This window comes from Ursus americanus, chromosome 1 (assembly GCF_024610735.1).
Source record: "Ursus americanus isolate L20-20 chromosome 1, mUrsAme1.1.p, whole genome shotgun sequence".
In the NCBI taxonomy this organism is placed as follows: Eukaryota; Metazoa; Chordata; class Mammalia; order Carnivora; family Ursidae; genus Ursus; species Ursus americanus.
In genome coordinates, this window is record NC_142127.1 from 23,080,938 (window position 1) to 23,092,500 (window position 11,563).

General features: G+C 34.8%; 1 protein-coding gene and 1 pseudogene across 1 annotated transcript in view; one reads left to right on the plus strand and one right to left on the minus strand.

Annotated features, from left to right (window-relative positions):
• LOC148110721 (low-density lipoprotein receptor-related protein 1B-like) overlaps nucleotides 1–11,563 on the minus strand; it is an 851,096-nt gene that overhangs the window by 225,498 nt on the left and 614,035 nt on the right. The window lies entirely within an intron of this gene.
• On the plus strand, nucleotides 2,148–2,940 carry LOC123782422 (large ribosomal subunit protein eL8 pseudogene; annotated as a pseudogene).

The window sequence follows — 11,563 nt, forward strand, 5'->3', positions numbered from 1 at the left end:
TTGATACCTCTCTGTCTCAAACCTCTATTTTTTCACTTCCTATACTTGCTCCAGTTTTCTATTTTTACAAAGTAAATAGAAGAAATTCGAAGTAAATTTCCATCACCACCTGACCTACTCATCTACCTGTGTCTGTATTCACATAGTTTACTCTTCTGTTATCATGCTTGAACCGTCTATCACTAGTAGATACAACTCACCCGTTGCACACAGGAACCCCTATCTTCTGTTCTGCTCTCAGACATGGCTCCAGCAGGACTTCTAATTCTTGCCTGTATCATTAAAGCATTCACAGGATTTTTCCTACCAGCATGTCCATGTACCACTATTTCTTCACCTTAAAAAAAATAGTAAGTTCTTTTTACTCCATTTTTTTTTTTTTCCCAGCTGCCACTTTATTTCTCTCCTTTCTTCTCCTTCCCATTATGGCAATAATCCACAAAATGGTTATTTGAATTTATTGTCAACAATTTCTCCTCTCATTCATGCTTTCTTGATGCCATTCCATTCAGGCCCCACCTAATCTGTCCCCCAAATTTATGTTTCTGATCTCTTTCTTTTCTCTCCCTTATTTACTCAGGGCCAACCACCCTGTGCTCCCATGCTGTTCCTCAAAAATGCCAAGTTTCTCCTGGTTTCAGAACCTTCGATTTATTTTTTTGTCTTGACTGTTCTTGATAGCTGCATTGCTAGCTCCTTCTTTTCCTTCAGTTCTTAACTCAGAGATCACTTTGTCATTGAGGGCCTAGCTTAAACCTACAGCACCCCTTCAAACACACTCCTTCCCCCTACACAAAATTATATTTCCCGTAACGATCAGCACTTTCTTTCATATTACATAATTACTGTTTTTGTTGCTGCTGCTGCTGTTATTGTTCTGTGGGTGTTACTAGTATTATCATCACCACCATCATTATCTGCATCCTCTCCTTTCAGAATGTAAGGTCCATAGGCAAGAAATTATTTGTTGTATTCATTGCACATACACAGCAGCTATTTGAAGGAAAAAATATGAAGCAAAACAGGACTACAAGCAATCTATCTAAACATAATAAAGATGCCTTAACAAAATACAATAGCCAACAGTATATATTAATGAACAAAACTGACTTCTATTCAAATCAAGAATTAAACAAGGATGCCTGTTATCACTACAAAAATAACAATGTTCTATTATTTCTAATTACCTCACTAAGTGTCTTAAAGTATAAATATTGAAAAAGAAGACATAAAAATATGTTTATATGCAATCATAAAAAGATACTTGAATTAATAGATGATTCAGTGAGATGCCTGAGAACATGATAAATTTACAAAGTCTATATTTTTCCTACATATTAATCAGAAATGGAAATGAAAAGAAGAATGTCTCAGACACAATGGTACCTCAACTATAAGAAAGAATAGATGAAAAACAAAGCAAGCCACAAACACACAAATATACACACACAAATCCAACAGTTTCATTGAATAGCTTGAAATAACCCCTGAATAAATGGAGAAACAATCATCGGGGAAAAAAATAATGTGCTATTGTTACAAAGTGAAATTTTTCACAAATTCATAGACCTGTTTATTGCAACTCCAAAAAAGATCACCAATTGGATTTGACTGAAGACTAATTTCTTTTTTAAGCTCAGAATGGCAAATAGATAACTAGGAAATTATAAAGATCTTTTGAAAAGTTTACTGAGGAAGAACTTGTAAAGCTAGATATTAAAACTTACTATGAGGTCTATACTCATAGCTGTATAATGGAAGCAGTCACATTAAAGATAGAAGATGTCTACTACCACTACTGTTATTTAACATTTTTCTGGGCGTAAAAGTTAACGCAATTTGAAAAGAGAACAAAATAATAGGCATAACACTGGATATAAATCTGTAAAATTACAATTATTTTCAGTTTTATTTTATTTCTCAACAACCCAAGAGATTCAACTAAAAACTTTTATAAATAAGAAGAAAATTCAATAAAGTAAGCAGGCACAAAGTTAATCTACTAAGAGCAATATCCTTCCAATACGAATAATAAAGAGTTAGAAAATTTACTATATAATAACAGGAAAATGATAAAAAAATTTAAGAGGGAAAAAGCTGATTCTGAGGTTCATATGGTTGATTTCTCTCTCCTCCGGCCTTCCAAGATGCCCAAAGGAAAGAGGGCTAAGGAGAAGTGGCCCTGGCACCTACTGCTGTCAAGAAGCAAGAGATCAAGAAGGTGGTCAACTCCTTGTTTGAGAAAAGGCCCAAGAATTTTTGCAATGGAGAAGACGTTCAGCCCAAAAGGGACCTCATCTGCTTTGTCCAATGGCCTAGTACATTCAGCTGCAGCAGCAAAGGGTACTCTCTATAAATGTCTACAAGTGGCTCCCATGATTAACCAGTTCACCCAGTCTCGGACTGCCAAATAGCTACTCAACTGCTTAAGCTGGCCCACAAATGCAGATGAAAGACAAAGCAAGAGAAGAAGCAGAGATTGTTGGTCCAGGCAGAGAAGAAAGTTGCTGGCAAAGGGCATGTCCCCACTAAGAGGGCACCTGTCTTTTGAGCTGGGATTAATACTGTTACCACCTTGGTGGGAAACAAGAAAGCTCAGCTGGTACTGATTGCACATGATGTGGATCCCATTGAGCTGGTTGTCTTCCTGCCTGTCCTGTGTCTTAAGATGGTGGTTCCCTACTGCGTTATCAATGGGAAGGCTAGGCTGGGGTGTCTGGTTCCCAGGAAGACCTGCACTACTGTCACCTTTATACAGTTTAACTTGGAAGACAAAGAAGCTCTGGCTAGCTGGTGGAAGCTATTGAGACCAATTACAATGACAAATATGATGAGATCTGTTGTCACTGGGGAGGCAATGTCCTGGGTCCAAAGTCAGTGGCTCACATCGCTGAGCTGGAAAAGGCAAAGGCTAAAGAATTAGCCACCAAACTGGGCTAAGTGTGTGTTGTTGAATTTTCTTTACATAAATGTAATAAAAAGTTCTCTTTCAAGAAAAAAATAATAAAGTTCATCTGGTTAAATAAACAAGCTATAATCAACAAAGATATTCTATAAACATTTTGGGAAAAGATGACAGAATTATTATGCACTAGACCTAATAGTTTTTAATATTTATTATAAAGCTATAGTGATTAAAGGAACTAGATACAGAATTTAATCATACAAAATGAGCCATTAAAGTACTAGAAAAAGATGGAATAATTTTAAAAATAATAACATTGCCATCAAGAGGTTTTATTTTTATTTTGAAACCAATTAGAATGAACATTTTTTTATAAATTCAAGAACTTAAAAAACAAATTTAGAAAAAAAAAAAAGACTCACAATTAACACAGCCAACTGCCTAACTGAGAAACATTTACAACTCATATAACAAATACCCATTTCTTTAACACTTTAATATAACAAATTAACAAACAACAACAGTAGAAAAATGGGCAAATGCCAGTGACTGTTAAACTTACGAAAGGTTGCCTACCTTTTTTTATCATAAGAGGAATGTAAATAAAAATTATACTTAAGTACTATTTACACTTAGCAGATTAGTAAAGATTAAACAGTTGTTAACACAGAGATCTGACATGAGTATAGGTAAACAAGCACTCCCATGAAATGTTTTTAAAGTGTTAATTGTTCCAATCTCTATAGAGAACTATTTGGAAATGAATTTTATTTTATTTATTTTTTTAAGATTGTATTTATTTGACAGAGAGAGACAGCCAGAGAGAGAGGGAGCACAAGCAGAGCAGGGGGAGTTGGAGAGGAAGAAGCAGGCTCCCAGTGGAGGAGCCTGATGTGGGGCTCGATCCCATAATGCCAGGATCACGCCCTGAGCCAAAGGCAGATGCTTAACGACTGAGCCACCCAGGCACCCCTGGCAGTGAATTTTAAATTTAAAAGGTGAACAAATTTTATCCCACCATTCCCATATCTAAGTATTACCCATTTACAGTTGCACCACAATTAATAAAATATCTAGGAACAAAATTAACCAAGGAGGTGAAAGACGTGTGCTCTGAATACTATAAGACATTGATGAAAGAAATTGAAGATGACACAAACAAATGGAAAGATGTACCATGCTAACGGACTGGAAGAATTAATAATGTTAAAATGTTCATGCTACCTAAAGAAATCTACAGATTCAATGCAATTCCTAATAGTATTTTCCACAGACTTATAACAAATAATCCTCAAATTTGTATGAAACCACAAAAGACCTCAAATAACCAAAGCAATTTTGAGAAAGAACAAAATTGGAGGTATCACAATCCCAGATTTCAAGATACACTACAAAGCTACACTAATCAAAATAGTATGGTGTTGGCACCAAAAATAGACACAAAGGTCAACAGAACAGGATAGAGAGCCCAGAAATAAATTCATGCTTATATGGTCTATTAATCTTCAATAAAGGAGGCAAGAACATCCAATAAGGAAAAGATAGCTTTTTCAATAAATGCTGTTGAGGAAACTGGACAGCTACATACAAAAGAATTAAATTGTACCACTTTTTTACATACACAAAAACTCAAAATGGACTAAGAGACCTAAATGTGAAACCTGAAACCACAAAACTCCTAAAAAAACAAGACAAAACAAAACAGGCAGTAATCTCTTGGATATTAGCCTTAGCAATATATTGTCTTAGCAATATATTGTCTTAGCAATATATTATGGATTTGTCTCTTCAGGCAAGAGGAACAAAAGCTAAAACTATTGGAACAGTATAAAAAAAAACTTTGGCACAGCAAAGGAAACCATCAACAAAACAAAAGGCAACCAACTCAATGGGAGAAGATATTTGCAAATAATATATCCAATAAAAGATTAATATCCCAAATATATAAAGAACTTATACAAACCAACACCCCCCCAAATAATAATAAACTGATTAAAAAATGGGCAGGGGCACCAACTGGGCACCCCGACTGGCTCAGTTGATTGAGTGTCTAATTGATTTTGGCTCGGGTCATGATCTCAGGGTCGTGGGATCGAGCCCTGCATCAGGCACCTTACTCAGTGGGGGGTCTTCTTGGGGTTCTCTCCCTCTCCTTCTGCCTCTCCCCCTGCTCAAGCTCTCTCTCTCTCTTAAATGAATAAATCATTAAAGAAAAATGGGCAGAGGACCTGAGCAAACATTTTTTTGAAGAAGACATACAGATGGCCAACACAACAAAAATGATGCATATCACTAATCATCAGGGAAATGCAAATCAAAATTATAATGAGATTATCACCTCACACCTGTCAGAAAGACTAAAATCAAAAGGAGAAGAAATAACAAGTATTGGTGAGGATGTGGTGAAAAGGAAACCCTATGCACTGTCGGTAGGAATGTAAATTGGCATAGCCACAGCGGAAAACAGTATGGAGGTTCCTCAAAAAATTAAAAATAGAAGTACCCTATGATCTAGTAATTGCACTACTGGGTATTTACTCAAAGAAAATGAAAGCACTAATTCAAAAAGATATATGCACCCTATGTTTGTTGCAGCATTATTTACAATAGCCAAGATATGGAACCAACCTAAGTGTCTACCTATAAGTGAATGAATAAAGAAGACACACACACACACACACACACACACCTAAGTGTCCATCTATAAGTGAATGAATAAAGAAGACACACACAAACACACACACACACACACACACAACGGAATATTAGTCAGACATAAAAAATGAATGAAATCTCGCCATTTGTGACAACGAGGATGGATGGACCTAGAGGAATTTATGCTAAGTGTAATGTGTCAGACAGAGAAAGGCAAATACCATATAATTTCACTTATTTGTGGAATCTTAAAAAAAACAAAACAAATAAACAAAATAACTAAAAGTCAAACAGACTCTCAAATACAGAGAACAAACTGGTGGTTGCCGGAGGGGAGCTGGGTTGAGGGAAGGGTCTTAAGAGGTACTTAGAGTTATGAAATAAATAAGTCACAGAGATGAAAAGTACAGCATGGGGAATTTAGTCAATAATATTGTAATAGTGTTTTATGGTGGCAAATGGTGACAACATTTATTATGATGAGCACTGAATGATGTATAGAACTATGTTGTACACCTGAAATTAACATAACGTGGTATGTCTACTATACTTTGTTAATTAAAAAACAAAACAGGACTAAAGACCTCCCTCCAATCAACCAATCAATAATGACTCCATGTTGAGTAACAAAAATTACTCCACTTATTCTGTGAGATGAAAAATGCACCCTGATGTGATTTTACACCAATAACATTTTTCAACAGTATGAATTTATTACTTAAGTTACTTGTTTTTTCTGTTATCACTTTATGTTACATCAACTTCAAACCTGACTGAGAATGCCTACCCAGAGTAAAGTGATGCCTGAAGATCCCTAGTGCCACAGGAAAAATGCAAAAAGCTCTTAAGATAGATAAGCCATATTTCAAATCATTCTCTCCAGAATCTCTTTCAGGTTATTCCCAAATTAAATGTATTTAACCACAGCAGCAGTTTTTATGGCTACCTGTAATATTTCTCTCCTCACAATACTACACATCTTTTGATATACTGGTATCATCTGTTTTAATTTTCCCTCCTGTACAAAAACTCTGTTTAGGAAATATTCTAGTAAGAAGATTCAGACAACATTCAAAAGTTGAGATATGGAGACTTGTTAGATGTATAATATTAGGTATATTTTTCAACTATTCATTTCTTTTTCTGTGAAGTGAAGATAGTACCTACCTCCTAAGATTATTTTGAAGATTAAAAGGAGCAAACTTTTTAAAGCAGGTAGAACTCTGTCTGGTTCATAATAAATACTCCATAAATGCTCAGTTATACTTTTTCTTTCTCTGTTAATGCTCAATCCAAAGCCATTGATAACTTACTATTCACTGCCTTAGCACCATGATAGAAGTAATATGTCCTTTTTATATGTGCATTGCATTCATGGTTAATGAATGGATAGATGGATAACTTTACCAATCCCCAGTGGTTTCAACTATTTACCATCTCTCTGTTTTTAAAACCTCAAATTCAGATACCTTTTCTAAAATCCAGTCCCATATTCCTAACTGCCTATTAAACAATTCTACCTAGATGTCTCCAGTATCTCAAGCTCAATGATTTATAATGGAGTGCATAATGTCCTCCCAAACACACATAAACACACACACACACACACACACACACACACACACAGCAGAGAGAAACGCTCAAATCTCTTACTCTGTTACTTCCTATTTCAGTGATTACACCACAATCCATTGAATCACCCAGACAAGAAACAAGAAAGTCACCCTCTTATCTCTTCCCCTGTCCACCCAACACATGGCAGTTATCTTGTCCTGCTGGTTCTACTGACTTAATACCTTTCAAATTATCCTCCTCTTCATCTACAATGGCTTTCCCCAGCTGCCTCAATTGCAATGAAGCCAGAGATTACAGCCAGGTTTCCCTATTTCAGGTTTTTACTATTATAAACCATTCTTTATGTTCCATCAAAATCATCTTTTAAAATGGAACCTCATTCTGTAACTTCCATTCAAACTTTTTGAGGGGTACCTGGGTGGCTCAGTTGCTTAAGCATCCAACTCTTGGTTTTAACTCAGGTCGTGATCTCAGGGTCATGGAATCCAGCCCCGTGTCCACTACCGTGCTTGGCGTGGCGTCTGCTTGAGATTGTTTCCCCCTCCCTTTCCCTCTTGCTCCTTCCCCACCCCATTCATGCTCTCCCTCTCTCTCTCTCATAAATAAATAAATAAGTAAATAAATAAATCTTTAAAAAAAAGACCTGATTAATCTATAATAATTATTCCAAGCTCAGATTAAATATAGCCTTCTATTTGGAGCCTTATCTGTCCCATAGAGGATTTACTAGGCCTAGCTTAAATTCATTAACTTGAAGAAGAAAACTTTTTTTCCCCCTAAACAAAGTATACAGTGCATTGCAAACAGAATGAAGGAAAGTACAGCTCACTATTTACCTTTAGGAAAATAGGAGTCATCATATCACCAATAAAAAACAAGCAAGAATAGGAGAAACATTATTATAAATCTATCATGGGTATTCATATTCTCTATTATGGAATTTCATTTACTATTATGTCTTTGCTGTATGGGTTATTAGCATTCATGTAAACTATAGTTAAAGAAACCACACTTCATAAATCCAAGGTATATATGTTGCCCGTGCAGCATCTCAAGGGTGAGATTAGAAATTTTAACATTAAAACACAAATGTTATCACTAGCTACAATCAATATGTTTTGATACTCCAAATTAAAGAAACTGAAGATTGGATTTCAAATACTCCCCTAGCGTAAAAATGTGAGAAAGAGAGAGAGAGGGATAGAGGGTGGGAGAGAAGGAAAGATTCTCTCTTAAGGGAGAGATTAGTAGAAAAAAAGTAATATACAAAGAGTTATACATTTTTAGTAGAAACCTCTTATTCCTCTTGTTAATATGATCCTACTAAATCCTTTAGAAAATTAATGAAAATATGTACTTATTAGCACACAACAGAGAAACATTTGCTACATAGAAACACTGTAGAATAAAATTGCATTTTATCTGTATAGTGCAGTTGTCCTTAAAATTTGTTTCCTTCTAGTACGTAAATATAATGAATGAGCACCAAGAGTGCTCCAGGAATGATTTTCTATAGAATAATGCCTGTGAAAGTGTGAGTTTTAGCTACGACTCAAAGTAGTGAAACAACAAACAAAAAATGATATACTATTATAGGGAGAAATTAAAATAACTTTTTAAGTAACCATCTATAGACACACAGAGAAACAGACCAACAGATTGAATTAATAATAAACTGAATGTCCATTTGCTGTTAGGGTCCCTTCATTAAGCTATCTAGTTTAATGGATCTCTTTTATAAAACTGGCATGGTGAGAGCCGATTAACTGAGTTAAACTGGAAACGTATGCAATTATTTTTGAGGAACATGATTTGATCACCAAGACTGAATAATAGTCTAGACAGTACTAGACTCCTTGGAATTTTCCCAGGTCATACCCAAGTACTGAGTGTCTACATGTTGTTCAGCTGCAATAGTTTAAAACATTTTCCCAGAATACTTCAGGGCTGTATTTCCCCCACTGTCAACTGATGTGTGCTCAGGTAATACAAACTAATTACCCTAAGCAAAACATAATTAAGGAGGGAAATTTACTCCAAAAACATCACATAATACTTCCCACATACAAATAAAAATGATTTCTGAATTAGGTTTTGCATGATTCATTACTACTATGTACAACTTGTGCAGATAATGGAGAGTGTATTATATTAATTATTAATAGAGTTAACATCAAATGGAACTATAAAGCCTCACAAAAAGTTCACGTAGGTACTGTTTTAAAATATAAAAGAACATGCACTATATATTTTAGTTTCTACAAAGCTCCATGCATATGGTTAGATACTTTGCAAATTTATGGTATGTCTGTGTGCAGGGGGTATTGCTGAGAGTTTAAAACAGGTTTAACTACAAAGTAGAATAAAATAGGTTATAGGTAAAAATTTATGTCCTTAAGGAAATTGACAAATCTTGATTGTAGTGATCTTGAATCTTCACTATTCCCTTTCATTAATACTACTGTTTCAAAGCTTGAATATAAATGTTTCAGATTCCTAAATTGCATAGTATTAATGAATTTTAACAAAGTAGAAATTAATCTATACAAAAGAAACTCCTATCTCAGTTCCTTCATCTTTAAAAGAGAGGTTCAGGGGTGACTGGGTGGCTCAGTCAGTTAAATGTCTGTCTTAATCTGGTCATAATCTCAAGGTCCTGGGATTGAGCTCTGAGTCAGGTTCCCTGCTCAGTGGGGAGTCTGCTTCTCCCTCTCTTTTGCCCCTCCCCCCACTTGTGCGTGACACATGCATTCTTTCTCTCTCAAATAAATAAATAAAATATTTTAAAATAAGCTTTAAAAGAGAGCTTCATTTATTTAAAGGCAAGGACTTTCAATTTTATTTCCCTTTCCATTTTAATATCTATCTAATGTCATTCATTTATTCAAAGCAATTTAATAAGTTCTTACTATGTGTCACACAATACACATAGTGTGATACCGGATATAAAATGATGAGCAAAAACATACCTGATCTGATGGTAAATTAGTTAAGAAAAATGTACTTGTTTTTAGACATCCATAAAGAATCATCTATATAATTTCTTAATGTCCTAAAACTGCCAATTAGGTAAAGGGAAGATATATAGGTTAAACCATAAACTTGATTTGGTATGTCAGAGTAGCAGAACTTCTATCAGAGACAAATTAAAGAAGATGTATGTGGCACCATTATGGAAAAGTTCATATAAATTCACGAATTAAAAGAAAATGCAAAATGCATTAATATCTGCTATTCAATTCTATGGATATGTTTTTCCTTCCAGCTGAAAGAGAATATTGAATTATGAGACACTACAAAATGTCTAAATAATGCTGCTAACAGAATTAGCACTTTTTCATTGTTTTTAAAAAAATAATCTACTATGAATATTAAATTTGGCCAGCTTTAAAACCATATGAAATGAGACTTATTGGATAACCCTGTCAATTTCCCACTGTTACAATTTTAAATACTTTGTCAAATTCAGTTTTAAAGACTCAAGCAAAAGGTCTAAGGCACATCAGCCTAATAGACTTAGCATTAGGAAATTAGGTTATATGTTAGTTACAGAAGGGAGAAAAGTGCCCACATCTCTGGAGGTTCTCAGAACTGCCGCATATGTGTCATCATTCCTGGAATACTGGCCAGAGAACATGGCACTTCCTGGACTTAGAAGAGCCAACCAGCTTACCAGAATTTCTGATCCCTCGATAAGATTCGAAGTTGTGCTTCTTGCAGGCAAGATGTAAGGACTTCCGGGAACTGCCTGCCTTAATATTGAAAGATTTATTGAAGTAAAAAAAAAAAAAGAAAAGAAAAGAAAAAAGAAAAAGGAAAAGCTAAATGTCTTGGTCCTTCAACTTTTAAAAATATATGGTACATATAAAAATATTTTGCACAGCAACAACTAATAAGGAACAATGTTGGGATTTGAACCCAGGTTTCAAGTCCTGAACCTAAGCTTTTAACTACTGCACCTGGAAAACATCCAAAGGGATATTTTACTAGATAGATATTGCTATAATACTGTTTCATGTGTAACTGTTACTTTGCATTAAATGGATTTACAAATTTATAAGTTGTAGTACCTAGAAATAATTCTCAAAAACCCACCAGTATGTATAGACACACACACACACACATGCACACACACACACACTTATATACACGCACACATATAAACACATACACACACAGATACAATGCATATATACAAATACTATTTGCATATGAACCTATACAAACAAAGAATGGAGCACCCTCATGGGTGCTACCAATAAGTCCTGACAAATGGTGGCTCAATCTAGATACCATCAAAATTTTCAAATATCACTTTGGATCTGATAACTGATAACAAATGTCCAGGTCATTGAAACTAATCCTTCTTTTGGGATAGGTGATTTTAATGGTGTTCTCAAGTTTATTCTGTATATTAAAATCTTCCAA